The sequence below is a fragment of the Hyperoodon ampullatus genome (assembly GCF_949752795.1).
Source record: "Hyperoodon ampullatus genome assembly, chromosome: 3".
In the NCBI taxonomy this organism is placed as follows: domain Eukaryota; kingdom Metazoa; phylum Chordata; class Mammalia; order Artiodactyla; family Ziphiidae; genus Hyperoodon; species Hyperoodon ampullatus.
Window position 1 is genome coordinate 123378181 of NC_136916.1, and position 20458 is coordinate 123398638.

Here is a 20458-nt window from a genome sequence, read left to right on the forward strand (position 1 = left end):
TTCTCTACATAAACTCATTAGAGATACAAGGCAGAGTTTGGCTACCATGGGAAAGAGAGGCATGACCACTGTGAAAGCGGCATCTTTGAGACCTTAGTGACAAGAGCCTGCCTAGCTCTGAGACTGATCAAGATAATAGACAACATAGCTTGTCCACCACCACCAAGTCAGGAAACACCAGGAAAAAGAAATAGGAGACTGCACTGAAGAAGGGGCAAGAGGATGAAGAGAGACATTCTCTGAAGTGCAGGTGCACAGAATAGGCTGAAAACTGAGGAGCAAGCAGAAACACGGAGAAAAACCCTCCATCACCCCAGCTGCAAGAGAAATGTAAAGCCACTTGTGCACTAAAGTTAACCATAACCACTACAAAATCCAAACTTGGTTTAATCCATGACTAGATTAGTAAATCAAACCCCACACTAGCAGCCTAGTATAAAAGAAGATGTGACATTCCCTGGCAAGAATAAAAAATTATCACACATACATAACCACTGTCAACAATGACAGAAGCTGACTCATAGTCGACCCAGATGTTTGAGCTATCAGGTAAGGAATTTAAAATAACTATGATTAACATGTTAAAGGGTCTAATGCAAAAGGCAGAAAACATTCATGAACAGATGGGGAATTTCAATAGAGATGGAGACTGTAAGATAAAGTCAAATTTTTCTAGTCACTTCAACTAACTTATGCCTAAGGATTTTACTATTTGCACTGGGCCTTGTACTTTAGTCAGATTAATTAGCCTGACTTTGTTATTAAGTGTTTACCACATGTTTGTAACTTGGTCTTAGATTGATCTTCATCTTGAGATATAAACATCATTTTATCAATATAATTAATAATAAATACAATCTCAGTCTTTTTTTTTTCCTGTGTTGTGACAACAAACAGGATAATTCGAAATCCCTGTAAGAGAACAATAAATGTGTTATGGAATCTGTCCCACATGAATGCAAAATGATATTAGCTTTTTTTTGAGATAGGTATGAAAAGAATGTATCAGCCCATTAATCACAGAATAACAATCTCCTTCAGCTTCTTGCACAGTTTGCATCAACTGACACTATTGGATCTATGACATTATTCAGTCCTGTATAGTGTACAATTAATCTCTAGGATCAATCAGTTTTTCTCTTAGGCCATATTAAACTATAGATAAAGAATTTGTGAGTATGAATACACCTGCCTCTAACATATTCTTAACTAAACTTGAAATTTCTTGTTGTCAGGAATCTTAGAATAGTTTAAAGTAACCAGCCTAATGTGTTTAGGTAATTGCAAATATTCTCATCTAGCATAAACAATTATATAAAGATGAAAAGAATATTTTCAGCTCTTCCAGATTCACAAGGTTTGGTTAAGGAAGAGTCTCCCCTTAAGATTCATATAATTTTGATGATACTTTCTGGTAAAGATGATGCAATAACCACACATATTAGCAAAAAATCTCTACTGAATGCTTTCTACCTTAGATAGTAACAAGGAAATGAAGATTTTTCCTGCCATTTCTCATCAAGACTGTACTGAACTGTATATGGCATTAGAAAAGGAATAAATATAAGACCAGACCAAAAAATTTTAAAAAGAAGTAAAATTGTATTTATTAAAAAAGGACATTATCTATATACAAAATCTAAGGAATCTACAAAGAGCTAACAGAATACGTTTAATAAGTTTGCTAATTATAAGATTTTTATAAAAATAAATTGTATTGCTATATTATAACAATGGATAAAAGGAAATTGAAATAAACATATTAAGTACAGTCACATTAAATGCTTAGGATAAATTTGAAAAGATGGAAAAAATTTGTATACTGAAACCTCTCAAAAAATGCTGACAGAAATTAAAGATGACCTAAATGGATGGAGTGGTATATGATGCACACTGAGTAGAAGAGTCAATATTGTGATTTTGTTAATTCTCACAAAATTCATTGTAATTCTGATTAAAACCTTAGTAGGTTTTTTGGTAAAAAAAAAAAAAAAAAGATAGCAAGCTGGTCCTACAGTTTATATGAAAAAATAAAGATTCTAGGCTAGCCAACAGAAGAACAAAATTGGAGGACTTTTACAACCTGATTTCAGAATTATGATAAAGCTACAGTAAGCAAGACAGTGCCATATTGGCATAAAGAAAAATATATAGAAAAATGAAAAATAGTGTAGAGAGTATGTAAATAGATTCACACAGATTTGAACATCACACAGATGTTCAACAGATTTGGAAAAAGTGGCAAGACAATTTAATGAGGAAAGGATAATGTTTTCAACAAGTGGTGCTAGAATAATTGGGTAAAGCCATTGCAATTCTCCTGCATTGCTTGTAGAAGCATAAAATAGTACAATTACATTCTACCCCTAGGTGTTCGCACAAGATAAATGAATACATATGGCCATACAAAGACTTACACTTGAATGTTTATAGACAAAACTGAAAACAAACTAAATGCTCATCAGAAAATTAATAGATAACAATGAGATATCACTTAGCCGTAAAGGTGCAAGCAATGGGCAAATGTGACATGAATGAATCTTAAACCAGTAATATCAGATGAATAATGCCTGTCCAAAAAAACCCCAAACACTACATGTTATTTGATTCCATTTATATAAAGTTCTAGAAATTATAAACTAATCCACTGTGACGCAAAGAGACTAAGTGGCACCTGAGATGGAGAAGTGTATGGATTACAAAAGGGCATAAAGAAGCTCTTGTGGACAATGACTGTATTTATTGTCTTCATTGTGGTGATAATTTCCCAGGTTTATACAAATGTCAAATTCATAAAAATATATACTTTATCTATGTACAGTTTACTTTATATCAATTATACTTTTTAAAAGTGGAAAAAAATAAAGCTTATCCTGGTCACTCTTTTCCAAACAACAGTCCTAGAGGAATTATAGCTCTAATATGAAAGGTAAAACCATTCAGCTTCTAAAAGATAATATATTTATAACCTTGTCTAGGAAAATATTTCTTAAACAGGGAACAAATATTGCTTACCATATATAAAGCTACTAATAAATTGACCAGGGCATCAAAAGCTACCATTGAGAAAGAGAAAAGTCAATTCAGAAAATAAGAAAATACATTTGCATAATATTTGACCAACAAAAAACTATTATCTAAATAAAATAAACCCCAAAATATCTATAAGAAAAAGACAGATAACCCAATATGATAATAGAGGAAAATTTTAAACAAGTACTTCAAAGAACAGAATATGTAAACGACTAATAAAGTTATGAAAAGATACTCAAACGAATAAAATCACACTGTGAAACCAGTCCATATGTACCAATAAACATACAGCAAAATGGCCCAAAATTGTCTGAAGGCCAAGTTTTAACAAAAGCAGTAGAAACTCAAACACTCCTGATCAGAGTATAAATTGCTATAAATGTCATGGAAAACTCTGGCATTTTTCACTGAGTTAAAAGATATTCATACACTGTCACCTAATAATTTTATTCCTGGAGATATATTCAACAAAATCACAGACACATATGTATCAAAGGACATGTATAGATTCTTCATAATGGCATGCTTCATAATAATTAAACACTGGTAAAAAACCCAAATATCCATCAATAGTAGGATGGATATATAAATAATGATATTTTCATACAATGGAATATTACATATCTACAGTAAAGACTACTATCTATACATGAGCTACACATGTAAAACATAGGTGGATCTCACCAACATAATTTTGTGCAAAGAAATCAGACACAAAGAATGCAAACTGTGTGATTCTATACATATAAAGACACAATCCTGGCAAAACTAATCTACAGTGATATAAGATTATGCTTATTACATATATACGCATATGTATGTACGTAACATTGCTTTTATTATATTACTTGCAATTATAGGATGGAAGAAGGGTTAATGATTGAGAGAGGCCATATCAGGAGACTGACAGTTCATTTTTTGTCTTAGGTTTTAGTTTTTCTATATGTGCATTATATTCAACAACATGATAAATAAACCAAAAAACTACAAAGAGGGATATAAAATTTTAAAGAGGTATGCTAATTTGGAAGATATCAGGAATAGAACAACCTACAAAAATGTGCCTATTTTATTTTATTTCCTTTTATTTTTTGAGACAGCCTCAGGAGAAAGAAATCAGGATAAGAAGAGACGGAACTGATTCCTACAATGAAAGTAGCACAGGGAAATCAACTTGAGCGTATTATGAGCCAAACACCCCATGGACCTGGGATTAGTTGGTTAGTCTTCTGTGGAAACATTTCTCACTCCCATTTGCAAAAAGGCGAAGAGAAATTTCAGCATCAAATGTATTTTTACTCTGAGCACAAGTGCAAGATATCTGAAATTTTCATGTTTATTTTCTCTTTCCTGCTCGCCCTGATATTCACCACCCCTCTTCCTATACCTTTATTTTTCCTTTTAAAATTATAGATCATTATACTGCATTATGTCCTTCAATTTTGAAAGTGATATACATTGACCTCTTTGCTTCAATCATTATGGATTGAGTTGTACCATTATACCAGGCGAAATTTATTCTATATTCCAGATATGCTTACCTGCCACCCTGACAAGTTTTAGCCAATTGCATTATTTCTAGGCCAAAAATAATCTTTCCTTTGGCTTATGCCATCACAGTAGTTGAAAAACCCCAGCTGCCTTCTGTGTTGCTGCAGCCATCATAGAACTAGAAGCCCTCACATGTAGGGCCGGCTGACACGACAGACTGCCTCTGCTTTCTCCCTGACCATGCTGCATGCACAGTAGATCTCTTCTTCAGCGGGTGCCTGGAAGGGCTGTGCAACAGAACACAGAAGTGCCAGGGAGGTAATGCCTCTTGGGGTGACTCTGAGCAAGTGAGAAGGGAATCTAGGACCATCCAGAAACTTGATGGTGCCATAATGCATTTCTGGAGACCTGGTACTTGACTGAGAAAGCAGATGTGTTTATTGGGAAGCTGTAGCCAGCTGAATAACACACCACATTATATTTGCTCTTCACTGCTTTTCCAATTTTTCAGTCCATTTTTCTTGGGATTGCATCCTTCCAATAAAGCATTATGATGTAATCTTTGGCTTCAGGGCCAGTGTTTTCAGGGAGCCCAGTTTAAGTCAGTCATTCATGCCATTTTTCTGTAGCCTCTCTTCTAAACAACAACAAGGTTAATAGGCAGTGGTTGTTATAGTAAAATGGAGATTCTCTGTTTTAGAAGTTAATCTATATAGTGATAGACCAGTGACCCATTTTGTTCATTATTACACTAATCATCTGTATGGGTAAGTAGGCTAAAGTAAGTTATGAATAAAATGTTAGAAAATAAGATAACTGGAAGAAAAAAAAATCCTAGTGCTTGGTAAACAATTATTTTGAAAGAAATGCATGAATAATGAATGCTTTATCTTTTTTTCCTGCTTGTTACATTTCCTAGTAGTTTAACATTATTGTTAACTGTAGATTATCATAGTCAAACATATCATATTCTATAATGTACTATTTTCATATTAAGCACATTTTACTGGACAAACTTGGGTTAAGGTCTTAAGTAAATGATTTTTATTATACTGTCTTTTTTAAGTTTCTTAGAGCATTAGGAAAATGTGCTGACCCAGGCAGAGGCAGATGACATAGGATCAGTGGCAGCTCACTGGCATTAAGTCATTTATCAAATGCTGACAAATTACTGATAATTTGTATGGTTTACTAGCTGGGCTTAGTGAACTGAAAAGCCAGATCCAAATACACACTGAACTGGAATTGGAAACTTGACTGCTTTCATCAAATCAAAGTCAAGTTAAGCTGAAACTTTATTTCTGTACATTCAGCTTTGCATTTTCTATTAAACTGGACAAAACACTTGGTATAACTGCTCTAGATACAAGTAAGGTTTTGCCCTTAGAAACCAAAACTTTACCAAGAGTTTTATGAAGTTGCAAAGGGCTCCAAATTTGCATTTTGAAATGGAATCTTTCTACCAGGATCAAAGTTTAATTGCTTGACACTAGCAAAATTTCACTTGCTTCAGCATAATTTCAAAATATACTTCTTAAAATTGTTGTTGCTTTTTTGAATGCATGCTGTGAAGTAATATATTTGATATATTACACAATATACTGAAAAAGCTCACACATTTTTACCAGTAATCTATTATTTCATATGTGCTATTAGAATGTACCTATATTTTGTATGTTGGATCATGTGATATAAATAGATATATATTCTTGAATTCAATAGCTACAACATAAATCTATGGGGATCCTCTCCACATTCAAGGGGAGAGCTAAGCTCAAAAATTAGCTTTATTTCTAAAACAAAAATAAAATTAAAAACTATTTATCTATTTATCAAATTCTACCACAACTTGCCCCTTTTCATCTTTACTAAGAAAACATATTTAAATTACATATTTTAATATACATTACAATACTTGTAGCTATAGTTATTCTCTATTTATGGACTTTTCTGAAGATATATCTGAAAACATACTTTATATCTGAGAGGCATTACATTTTTTAGTATAAATTAATTTTCTGACAGTGATATAACATCTGTGTAATTTGACTCTGTTCTCTAGTGTAATAAATATATTGCCTTAGCAGTCTTCATTTAGGTCAGCAAGCATATCATCAAAAATCCAGAAATAGCAAAATTTAAAACACTAGATCAATAAAATAGTATTTTGCAAGGATATACTGTGTACTTAAGAAAAGCTCGAGAACTGGGAACTTTCAAATCCAAACTGATATGAAGCTCAGGGGCATGATGTAACAGGATGGCTTATAACCTGAAAGGTTAGTTGCTTAACCTTTATAATGATTGGTTATTAAAATGGGGTTTTCCAGACAGCAGGGGATTGGTTAAAAGTGATGATCTCATACCATTTTAGGAGGATGACTTAAGATTCTTTTATGATGAATACAAGTATTTCTAAGAAATAAACTAAGTTAAGTTTCACTTACATTCATGAAATAAGCTAGATGTGGTTTTGCTTATGTGTCTTAAATGGTTTTGTCTGCTTGGGGGACTCTCAAGCTTGGTCTCCATTTTGGTTTATTTTAACAATATCAAAAGGATACTTGTTAAAACATTAGTTTTGAAAACTGAAAATTAGCACAATGTCTTTAATCTGTTAATCACTCTTTCAAGGTATTAAAATCATTCATTTGGAATAGAAATTCTTTAAAAAGGTACAATATACCAATTTTTGCATACTGAGTCACAAAATATTCCAGCTGGCCTTAATCTTCCTAAAATTGCATGTAGAGACGTGATGTTGTTTGCTTTATAGGCCCAAAGTGTCTAAAATAAGGCAGTGTTTCCTTTTTAAAAAATTCACATAAACACAGGACAGATAGAACTTAAGAAGCTTGTCTGACTCCCCTTGACAGGGCATGTGCTCTCCATAGCCACACCTGGTCAGTTTTTCACATTGCTGTCACTTGCATAGACTCTTAGCATTGTGTCTAGTATTGATTTTTCCTTTACAAAGAATAAAAGTGGCTGCTATCCTCTCAAGTTATTTGTATGTTTGAAATAGTTATAGAACTATTTATAGAAATTGTCCACTTATGAAGTGAAATTTCCTCAACAAAGATCTTTTCTTCCTATGGTTTTAATTTCATCAAATTTAGATTATATATGACTAAACTTGTCCACATTTTTAAAATATTTTCCTTGAAAACAGAAACTTTCTCAGAAAAAGGGTAATATTTATGGCATTAGGAAAAAATGTATTATCTGGATAGGTGGGTCCTTTTAGGGCTACTATTTGTCACACAGAATTTTGGCTTGGGTTAAGGAACAGGCTTTCTTGGTAAAAGGGAAAAATTACAAGATCAGGCTAGCAGCATGAAGATCCCCTAGTTCGGAGCCGGAGGAAGATGGCGGAAGAGTAAGACGCGGAGATCACCTTCCTCCCCACAGATACATCAGAAATTCATCTACACGTGGAACAACTCCAACAGAACACCTACTGAACGCTGACAGAAGACCTCAGACCCCCCAAAAGGCAAGAAACTCCCCACATACCTGGGTAGGTCAAAAGAAAAAAAGAATAAACAGAGACAATAGGATATGGACGGGACCTGCACCAGTGGGAGGGAGCCGTGAAGGAGGGAAGGTTTCTACACACTACAAGCCCCTTCGAGGGCGGAGACTGCAGGTGGCGGAGGGGGAAAGCTTCGGAGTAGCGGAGGAGAGCACAGCAACAGGGGTGCGGAGGGCAAAGCAGAGAGATTTTGGCACAGAGGATCGGTGCCCTCAGGCACACACCAGCCCGAGAGACTTGTCTGCTCGGCCGCCGCGGGCGGGGCTGGGAGCTGAGGCTCGGGTATCGGCTTTCAGTCGGAGCGCAGGGAGAGGTCTGGGGCTGGCGGCAGGAAGAGACCCTGAAGGGGTTAGTGCTAGCCCGGAGGGAGTCCGGGGAAAGGGTCTGGAGCTACCGGAGAGGCAAGAGACTTTTTTCCCTTTTGTTGCCTGGTGCGCGAGGAGAGGGCATTCCCCTCCCTCCCCTCTGCCTGAGTGAGCCAGAGCCCCCGAATCAGCGGCTCCTTTAAACCCGTCCTGTCTGAGCGAAGAACGGACGCCCTCCGGCGACCTACGCGCAGAGGCGGGGCCAGGTCCAAGGCTGAGACCCTGGAGCTGTGAGAGCAGAGACAGGGAAATCTCTCTGTGCAGCCTCCGAGGCAGCGGATTAAAGCTCCACGGTCCATTTGATGTGCCCTGCGTCTGTGGAGTGCATGAATGGACAGCGAATCATCCCAAATTGAGGAAGTGGACCTTGAGGACAAGATTTAAGACTTTCCCCCCCTTTTTTTCCCTCTTTTTACAACGAATTATCTCAAATTAAGGAGGTGGACTTAGCAAGATTTCAGACTTTTCGCCCTTTTCCTCTTTTTACAACGAATTATCCCAAATCGAGGAGGTGGACTTGGAGAGCAAGATTTTTTATTTTTCCCCCTGCTCTCTTTTTGTGAATGTGTATGTGTAATCTTCTGTGTAAGATTCTCTCTGTATAGCTTTGCTTCCACCATATGTCCCAGGGTTCTTTCGGTCCGTGTTTTTTTTCAATAATTACTTTTTAATTTTAATAACGCTACTATATTTCATACTTTATTCTATTTTACTTTACCTGCTCTTTCTTTTTTTCCTCCCTTCCCTTCCTCCCTCCCTCCCTCCGCTCCTCCTTTCCTTCTTTCTTTTTCTTTCCTCCATCCCTCCCTCCCTCCCACCCTTCTTCTTTCCACTTTCTTTTTCTTTCCTTCCTCCCTCCCTCCCTCCCTCCTGTCTTTCTTTCTTTCTTTCCTTCCTCCCTCCCTCCCTCCCTTCTTCCATTCACTCTTCCTTTTGCTTTCATTCCTCCCTCCCTCCCTCCTTTCTTTCCTTTCTTTCCATCCTTCCTCCCTCCCTCCTTTCTTTCTTTCTTCCTTCCTTCCTTACTTCCCTTCTTCCTTTCTTTCAATCTCTCTTTCTTTCTTCTACTAATTATTTCTTTCTACTTTTTCTCACTGTTATTCTGAGCCGGGTGGATGAAAGGCTCTTGGTGCTGCAGCCAGGAGTTAGTGCTGTGCCTCTGAAGTGGGAGAGCCAACTTCAGGACACGGGTCCACAAGAGACCTCCCAGCTCCACATAATATCAAGCAGCGAAAATCTCCCAGGGCTCTCCATCTCAACACCAGCACCCAGCTTCTGTCAACGACCAGCAAGCTACAGTGCTGGTCACCCTATGCCAAGCAACTAGCAAGGCAGGAACACAACCCCACCCATTAGCAGAGAGGATACCTAAAAACATAATAAGGCCACAGGCACCCCAAAACACACCACCAGACGTGGACCTGTCCACCAGAAAGACAAGATCGAGCTTCAACCACCAGAACACAGGCATTAGTCCCCCCCACCAGGAAGCCTACACAACCTACTGAAACAACCTTAGCCACGGGGGACAGACACCAAAAACAACGGGAACTACGAATCTGCAGCCTGCAAAAAGGAGACCCCAAACACAGTAACATAAGCAAAATGAGAAAGCAGAAAAACACACAGCAGGTGAAGGAGCAAGATAAAAACGTACCAGACCTAACAAATGAAGAGGTAATAGGCAGTCTACCTGAAAAAGAATTCAGAATAATGATAGTAAAGCTGATCCAAGATTCTATTTCCCAGATCCAAAATCTTGGAAATAGAATAGACAATATGCAAGAAACAGTTAACAAGGACCTAGAAGAACTAAAGATGAATCAAGCATCGATTAAAAACACAATAAATGAAATGAAAAATACTCTAGATGGGATCAATAGCAGAATAACTGAGGCAGAAGAACGGATAAGTGAGGTGGAAGATAAAATAGTGGAAATAACTGATGCAGAGAAAAATAAAGAAAAAAGAATGAAAAGAACAGAGGACAGTCTCAGAGACCTCTGGGACAACATTAAACGCACCAACATTCGAATTATAGGGGTTCCAGAAGAAGAAGAGAAAAAGAAAGGGACTGAGAAAATATTTGAAGAGATTATAGTTGAAAACTTCCCTAATATGGGAAAGGAAATAGTTAATCAAGTCCAGAAGGCACAGAGAGTCCCATACAGAATAAATCCAAGAAGAAATACGCCAAGACACATATTAATCAAACTGTCAAAAATTAAACACAAAGAAATCATATTAAAAGCAGCAAGGGAAAAACAACAAATAACACACAAGGGAATCCCCATCAGGATAACAGCTGATCTCTCAGCAGAAACTCTACAAGCCAGAAGGGAGTGGCAGGACATAATTAAAGTGATGAAGGAGAGAAACCTGCAACCAAGATTACTCTACCCAGCAAGGATCTCATTCAGATTTGATGGAGAAATTAAAACCTTTACAGACAAGCAAAAGCTGAGAGAGTTCAGCACCACCAAACCAGCTTTACAACAAATGCTAAAGGAACTTCTCTAGGCAAGAAACACAACAGAAGGACTATACCTACAATAACGAACCCAAAGCCATTAAGGAAATGGGAATAGGAACATACATATCAATAATTACCTTAAATGTAAATGGACTAAATGCTCCCACCAAAAGACACAGAGTGGCTGAATGGATACAAAAACAAGACCCATATATATGCTGTCTACAAGAGACCCACTTCAGACCTAGAGACACATACAGATTGAAAGTAAGGGGATGGAAAAAGATATTCCATGCAAATGGAAATCAAAAGAAAGCTGGAGTAGCAATTCTTATATCAGACAAAATAGACTTTAAAATAAAGACTATTAGAAGAGACAAAGAAGGACACTACATATCGATAAAGGGATCGATCCAAGAAGAAGATATAACAATTGTAAATATTTATGCACCCAACATAGGAGCACCTCAATACATAAGGCAAATACTAACAGCCATAAAAGGGGAAATCAACAGTAACACAATCATAGTAGGGGACTTTAACACCCCACTTTCACCAATGGACAGATCATCCAAAATGAAAATAAATAAGGAAACACAAGCTTTAAATGATACATTAAACAAGATGGACTTAATTGATATTTATAGGACATTCCACCCAAAAACAACAGAATACACATTTTTCTCAAGTGCTCATGGAACATTCTCCAGGATAGATCATATCTTGGGTCACAAATCAAGCCTTGGTAAATTTAAGAAAATTGAAATTGTATCAAGTATCTTTTCCACCCACAATGCTATGAGACTAGACATCAATTACAGGAAAAGATCTGTAAAAAATACAAACACATGGAGGCTAAACAATACACTACTCAATAATGAAGTGATCACTGAAGAAATCAAAGAGGAAATTAAGAAATACTTAGAAACAAATGACAATGGAGACACGACGACCCAAAACCTATGGGACGCAGCAAAAGCAGTTCTAAGGGGGAAGTTTATAGCAATACAATCCCACCTTAAGAAACAGGAAACATTTCGAGTAAACAACCTGACCCTGCACCTAAAGCAATTAGAGAAAGAAGAACAAAAAACCCCCAAAGTTAGCAGAAGGAAAGAAATCATAAAGATCAGATCAGAAATAAATGAAAAAGAAATGAAGGAAACGATAGCAAAGATCAACCAAACTAAAAGCTGGTTCTTTGAGAAGATAAACAAAATTGACAAACCATTAGCCAGACTCATCAAGAAAAGAAGGGAGAAGACTCAAATCAGTAGAATTAGAAATGAAAAAGGAGAAGTAACAACTGACACTGCAGAAATACAAAAGATCATGAGAGATTACTATAAGCAACTCTATGCCAATAAAATGGACAACCTGGAAGAAATGGACAAATTCTTAGAAATGCACAACCTACCAAGACTGACTCAGGAAGAAATAGAAAATATGAATAGACCAATCACAAGCACTGAAATTGAAACTGTGATTAAAAATCTTCCATCAAACAAAAGCCCAGGACCAGATGGCTTCACAGGCGAATTCTATCAAACATTTAGAGAAGAGCTAACACCCATCCTTCTCAAACTCTTCCAAACAATTTCAGAGGAAGGAACACTCCCAAACTCATTCTATGAGGCCACCATCACCTTGATACCAAAACCAGGCAAGGAGGTCACAAAGAAAGAAAACTACAGGCCAATATCACTGATGAACATAGATGCAAAAATCCTCAACAAAATACTAGCAAACAGAATCCAACAGCACATTAAAAGGATCATACACCATGATCAAGTGGGGTTTATTCCAGGAATGCAAGGATTCTTCAATATACGCAAATCAATCAATGTGATACACCATATTAACAAGTTGAAGGAGAAAAACCATATGATCATCTCAATAGATGCAGAGAAAGCTTTCGACAAAATTCAACACCCATTTATGATAAAAACCCTGCAGAAAGTAGGCATAGAGGGAACTTTCCTCAACATAATAAAGGCCATATATGACAAACCCACAGCCAACATTGTCCTCAATGGTGAAAAACTGAAACCATTTCCACTAAGATCAGGAACAAGACAAGGCTGCCCACTCTCACCACTCTTATTCAACATAGTTTTGGAAGTTTTAGCCACAGCAATCAGAGAAGAAAAGGAAATAAAAGGAATCCAAATTGGAAAAGAAGAAGTAAAGCTGTCACTGTTTGCAGATGACATGATACTATACATAGAGAATCCTAAAGATGCTACCGAAAAACTACTAGAGCTAATCAATGAATTTGGTAAAGTAGCAGGATACAAAATTAATGCACAGAAATCTCTGGCATTCCTGTACACTAATGATGAAAAATCTGAAAATGAAATCAAGAAAACACTCCCATTTACCATTGCAACAAAAAGAATAAAATATCTAGGAATAAACCTACCTAAGGAGACAAAAGACCTGTATGCAGAAAATTATAAGACACTGATGAAAGAAATTAAAGATGATATAAATAGATGGAGAGATATACCATGCTCCTGGATTGGAAGAATCAATATTGTGAAAATGACTCTACTACCCAAAGCAATCTACAGATTCAATGCAATCCCTATCAAACTACCACTGGCATTTTTCACAGAAGTAGAACAAAAAATTTCAAAATTTGTTTGGAAAAACAAAAGACCCCGAATAGCCAAAGCAATCTTGAGAACGAAAAACGGAGCTGGAGGAATCAGGCTGCCTGACTTCAGACTATAGTACAAAGCTACAGTAATTAAGACAGTGTGGTACTGGCATAAAAACAGAAAGATAGATCAGTGGATCAGGATAGAAAGCCCAGAGATAAACCCACGCACATATGGCCAACTTATCTTTGATAAAGGAGGCAGGAATGTACAGTGGAGAAAGGACAGCCTCTTCAATAAGTGGTGCTGGGAAAACTGGACAGGGACATGTAAAAGTATGAGATTAGATCATTCCCTAACACCATACACAAAAATAAGCTCAAAATGGATTAAAGACCTAAATGTAAGGCCAGAAACTATCAAACTCTTAGAGGAAAACATAGGTAGAACACTCTATGACATAAATCACAGCAAGATCCTTTTGGACCCACCTCCTAGAGAAATGGAAATAAAAACAAAGATAAACAAATGGGACCTAATGAAACTTCAAAGCTTTTGCACAGCAAAGGAAACCATAAACAAGACCAAAAGACAACCCTCAGAATGGGAGAAAGTATTTGCAAATGAAGCAACTGACAAAGGATTAATCTCCAAAATTTATAAACAGCTCATGCAGCTCAATAGCAAAAAAACAAACAACCCAATCCAAAAATGGGCAGAAGACTTAAATAGGCATTTCTCCAAAGAAGATATACAGACTGCCAACAAACACATGAAAGAATGCTCAACATCATTAATCATTAGAGAAATGCAAATCAAAACTACAATGAGATATCATCTCACACCAGTCAGAATGGCCATCATCAAGAAATCTAGAAACAATAAATGCTGGAGAGGGTGTGGAGAAAAGGGAACACTCTTGCACTGCTGGTGGGAATGTGAATTGGTACAGCCACTATGGAGAACAGTATGGAGGTTCCTTAAAAAACTACAAATAGAACTACCATATGACCCAGCAATCCCACTACTAGGCATATACCCTGAGAAAACCATAATTCAAAAAGAGACATGTACCAAAATGTTCATTGCAGCTCTATTCACAATAGCCCGGAGCTGGAAACAACCTAAGTGTCCATCATCGGATGAATGGATAAAGAAGATGTGGCTCATATATACAATGGAATATTACTCAGCCATAAAAAGAAACGAAACTGAGCTATTTGTAGTGAGGTGGATAGACCTAGAGTCTGTCATACAGAGTGAAGTAAGTCAGAAAGAGAAAGACAAATACCGTATGCTAACACATATATATGGAATTTAAAAAAAAAAAAAATGTCATGAAGAACCTAGGGGTAAAACGGGAATAAAGACACAGACCTACTTGAGAATGGACTTGAGGATATGGGGAAGGGGAAGGGTAAGCTGTGACAAACGGAAAGAGAGGCATGGACATATATACACTACCAAACGTAAGGTAGATAGATAGTGGGAAGCAGCCGCAGAGCACAGGGAGATCAGCTCGGTGCTTTGTGACCGCCTGGAGGGGTGGGATGGGGAGGGTGGGAGGGAGGGAGATGCATGAGGGAGGGGATGTGGGAACAGATGTATATGTATGACTGATTCACTTTGTTATAAAGCAGAAACTAATTAAAAAAAAAAAAAAAAGATCCCCTAGTTCCTCTACCAACTCATGGAGAGGGGTGCCAGGGCCAGGCCGTCCTTTGGACGTGGTGTGGGTTTCACCTAGTGGGGAAGACACTTTCCCACTGTGAGCTCCCTCAATATGGCAATCAAAGGGACGCTACTTTACATTTGGAGAATACATGGGCAGCTTGACATCAGGAAGTATTGATTTAGGTGGCAGCTGTTTATAGGAATTGCTGGGAAAGCCAGCTGCTCTGTACCTGGAGATTGTGGAACAATCAGGCTATTGGAGCCTGTCTGTGGTTACAAATACCCCTGTCAAGTTGAAGAAGCCCAGAGTGCTGTGGGAAACTAAGCTTGGGCACCAATCCTGCTGTTGGGAGAAGCGAAGCTGGGCTCTCCTATCAACTGTGGTCTGGGCCACCCAGGATCCTCCCTTAAGGTCATTTTTCAGAAAATCTTGTTCCTTGTAAAGCATATTTTATCTTACTTGATAAACACACAGGCATTTTAAAAAGCTAAACAGACAAAACTAAGCTCTGGAGAGATGTACTAAGTACATTTTAATTAATATATTTTGACCTTTACAAAATAGCTGACGATTCAAAATAAGATTTAAAAAAAAAAAGAGAGAGTATCTTTTGAAGAGTGATAAGCTCAGCCTTAGCTAGTTACTTTAGAAATACTTTAGAAATAAAGGGAAATAATACAGTTTATGGGAGTTATTCATTAATTTTGTTAGTTTTGTGAATGAATGATACTATTGCAAAAAAAAATTTTTTAAAGAAGGTTGTTACAGAAAAATTTAGGGAAATTTTAATTCCAGAAAAATTTTCAATAGTTTTTGCATTTAGCTTAAAATATCCCAAAGACATTAATATTTTCACCAACTACTGGGATTTAAGATATAAGGAAGAAATAGCTGTGGTATCATTGGATAAAAATACTACTCATTAAATCAGGATTTATGTCTTCACCACCTGCCCCTTAAAAAAGAAATATGTAAACTCATATAGTCATCTGTTACCCTGGTACATGGTGCTCAAGGTCATTAGGGTCATTGTACTTTTTTAAGTCTACAGAATCATCCTTTAGATCCATGGTAAAATGCTGAATTATCTTCATGCTCCAATTCTTTACATTTTCAATAGATGAATAGTTATCTTTGAATTCCAGAATTTAAATTATTTATCTTTGAAACCAAGAGATATAAGAGAAGACATTCAACACCTTAACAACTTGGTAGCTTATGATTTGATTTTGCAACTGACCCTTGACTTGGTTTATAGGCAGGCTTTTGATAAACGATCCAAGCGGCATTAAAATGAAGACATAGAGAATAAATTATTACAGTGTAATTTTGTAGTCCATTTTATAGGGAATTGCTAGTTTACCTATATATTTTAATTTGATGTATCAAACATTTGAATTATAAATTCACCTATTGTTAAAAGAGATACTCTCTTTGAAACAGGTTTAGTTTAGTTTTGTTTTTTTAATATCCCTTGCCTAAAGCTGTATACCAGCTCCTGCAAAACAACAGCTGTTTTACCCGTGGGCTTCTATATAAAATCCATGAGAAATGAAAGAGCCCTGGCATTTGGGCAGAGTTCAGGCCAAATATATTTATATGACAAGGACTCTTACTCTGCTCCTGTTGACACCAACCCTGCAGAGGCACAATTCAGTCACATACCCTTACATAGAGCATTCCTGTTTGTAGCATATCAAAGTCTGTGTGTGGTCCGAGTATTTCCATAAACTGAAGGAAGCCACACGTCCTGCAACCTACTGCTTCAGTAACTGCCAATATTTTGCAACGAGCAGAAAGTTCCAGGTGCAAACCCATTACATTACTAATTCTATATCAACCAGATGGAAAAAAAAATCCAAAACTCTTCCAATTACCTTTCATATGCGACCCAGCAATGGCATTTGTTCCCTGAACATCCAAGTTTACCTCAAGAGAATATATATATTTAAAATTTCTATCTCAGGTAAACATATAAAAGTCTGTATTACCTCATAAAAAGTAAATCCAAGATAAGAAGCTTAGTCTATTACAGAAAATTTAACCAAGTCAGACACTCTACTTTTTAACTGTTAGGAAAAAACTTTTCAATATCTTCTGTGGAACTAAAAATGATCATATTTTCTGGGTAGCTATTAATAATTTTTTGTTGAAGTAGTTAAAACCCATCAAAGAGTGAAAAAACATTGTGAAACATATAACTTCTGGAAGCCTCATCTATAGCTTGAAAATCAGACACCCAAAATATTCTAGGTAGTGGATTTCAAGCCAGTTTTGGAATTAAGGATCCACAACATTCTGAGTTTGTTACAGCTAACTTGTAAGTATTATACAATTTGCAAAGCACTTTCACACATTATCTAATAAAATTACTGTACCAATATCATGAGATATGTATAATTATCGAATGGATTCAAAAATAATGTTCAGAGTGGCTAAGTTTCTCTTCTAAGATCACAAAGCCAACTAGTAATAAAGAGGATAATAAACCTAAAATTGCAACTCAAAGCCCTTATCTCTGCTTCTTCTTTTTTCACTTTCAGCCGTTACTTTTGAATATTTTCCAGGCAAGATCCAAAAGTCAAGTTCTTTAATTTATTGAAAGATATATCCTCTCTCCTACAATTCAAATAAAGTAATTCTATTTTCTATAACATATTTTTTCTTGAATTCAGATGTTTGAAATTTTGTTAACTCCTACTTGATGCCTTTTAAAATCACAGATTTCTAAACTCTACTCAGTATCCTTCTAAGGACATGGCTTGTGCAAAATATCTAGATTAGGATGATTCAGTAGGATTTTCAGGTGCTGCCCTCTCAGTGCACTGCTTCTTTGATCCATATTGCTAATTTCTGTCTTTGATATCATTACTCAATTATATCACAAATATCTTTTAGAAAGCCATAAAATAATATTTCCAGAGACTTGTCTGGTGATACATTAAACAGGAAGAATGTTAGTGTTCTCCTTGTTAGCCATTTAACTCCCAATAATATTTGTTAATTAACTGTTTAGAGAGACACTTTAAAAAATTATGGAAAGATGGGAGTAGCAAGTTTGGTTGGAAAGGTTTTCAATGAGTTAAATAAATCACTATGAACTACTTCCATGTTCCCAAGCTAGGGAAGATAGATTATCATACAGGTTTCAGAAAACTCTAAGGCTGTCGTGCCTATTTGCCTTATTGATATCAGAGCACCTGTGTTCTGGCTCGAGTCAGTTTTTCCTGTAGAACTTTAAAAGTGGATTCCCTACTTGAGCACTGGACTTCAAATAGACCTCACTGTCTCAAAGTCCTGCATGACTTTCTCATATAATCATTCTTTCTCTCTTTCACATGTCTCTACATCATGATCTATTTCTGGTGTTATAAAGTAATTTACTTTTCTTTGTCTGTTTCAAATGTGACCTTTTTCTTCCTTTTTTCCTTAAAGATTACACTAGAAACATATTCAGCTTTTATTGATGTTAAAGACCACTAACTTTCTTTTGACTCTCCCTGGTTTTAAAATATTTCCTTTTAATTTCTCTCAGCCTTTCTGTCTATCCCTCCTTCCCTCCCTCCCTCCCTCTCTCTCTCTTTCCCAATGTGTCTAAATCTGCTGTAGGAAAATGGCCTAGTAAAAAATAAGGACTCTAGTTCTGACTCTGCCATGGCTTTTTATTTGAGCTTTAACAAATCACTTCATCTCTGGATATCACATTTCTTCATGTCTATAATGAAGAAAGTATTACCACTTTATTTTAAAAGGTTTTTATTAAAGAATAACTATAATTATAATATGCCTACAAAGCATAAGGAAAGTTGTAAATAATAATTATATTTGTGAGCTGTAGATTTGAACTATCCAGGTTATATTTTCAAAATCAAAGCATGATGATTCTATGAAACAATTTCAGTATACTGGTGAATAAAATTAACCATGAGAACCCATATTAAGACTGGCAAAATCTCAATATTTCCTTAAGTAATAATATAACATTTGGTTCATTGGCTTGCAGGGGCTCTATTATAGAGAAGTGGAGGAAAATGAAGGCTTTGTAATTATAATTATTTTCAAATTCCAGCAGACCATTTTCTGTCTGACCTTGTAAACTTGACTTTAGTTCTAAATTACAGATTCTTTACCTTTAAAACAAGGAAGGTGTCGCTTAAATATGAAAGAAAATATGTGAATCATTTCTGATCATTTCTAATAATGTATGCCTATAATATCATGACATACACTTTGCAGAGAAAGAAACACCTCTGATTTCTTAAAAATAAATCTTTATTCTACTGGACTAAAATATTATTCACCTTGAAACATATTATTTCTGAAAGACAACACTCCTTGATTCTTGGACCTCTGTAAAATTTGAGAAGTTACACTTGTATAAATTTTTGGTTGTTTTAGTCCTTATTATTCAAAAGCTACATTTTTAAGAGAGAATGACAAGAGATTCTGCACTCATACTAGTTATATACCAGCGTGGTAAATGAAGGCTGGCAGGTTTATAATTAACTTCATCTATCTAGTCAAGGGTTAGTCCTACTTTCTTTAAATACCTATGTTGGCAGCCTAACAACCACCATGGCTTGACAGAGTATGCAACAAATATAAATACTCACAATTTAAAAATTCCCTTATTTAAAAAAGAAGTTAAATATTAATCTATGGAAGAGACGAAATGGGAAATTAATAGAATATATTTGGAGAGCTGAAACCACTTTTAGTAATCATTCAAATGTAAAATAAGTTCAAAATAAAAAAAACTATAATATTGAACTAAATATAAAAGAGTATTATATTACTAAACATACCATATCCAATGCATCTAACATCAATTTTTTTAATGTCTTTTAAAAAAGTCAATTTTTCTTAGAATATTCTTTATGTGCTAGAACAGTGCTACGTCATTTACCTGCAACACCCATTGAATCTTCATGTGGCTCATTTTTAGGTAAGAAAACTTAGCAGAAGATCTAAATAGACATTTCTCCAAAGAAGACATACAGATGGCTAAAAGCACATGTAAAGATGCTCAACAGCACTAATTATCAGAGAAATGCAAATCAAAACTACAGTGAGGTATCACCTCACACCAGTCAGAATGGCTATCATTAAAAAGTTTACAAACAATAAATGCTGGAGACAGTGTGGAGAAAAGGGAACCCTCTTGCACTGTTGGTGGGAATGTAACTGATACAGCCACTATGGAGAACAGTATGGAGGTTCCTCGAAAAACTAAAATAGAACTACCTTATGATCCAGAAATTCCACTCCTGGGTATGTATCCGG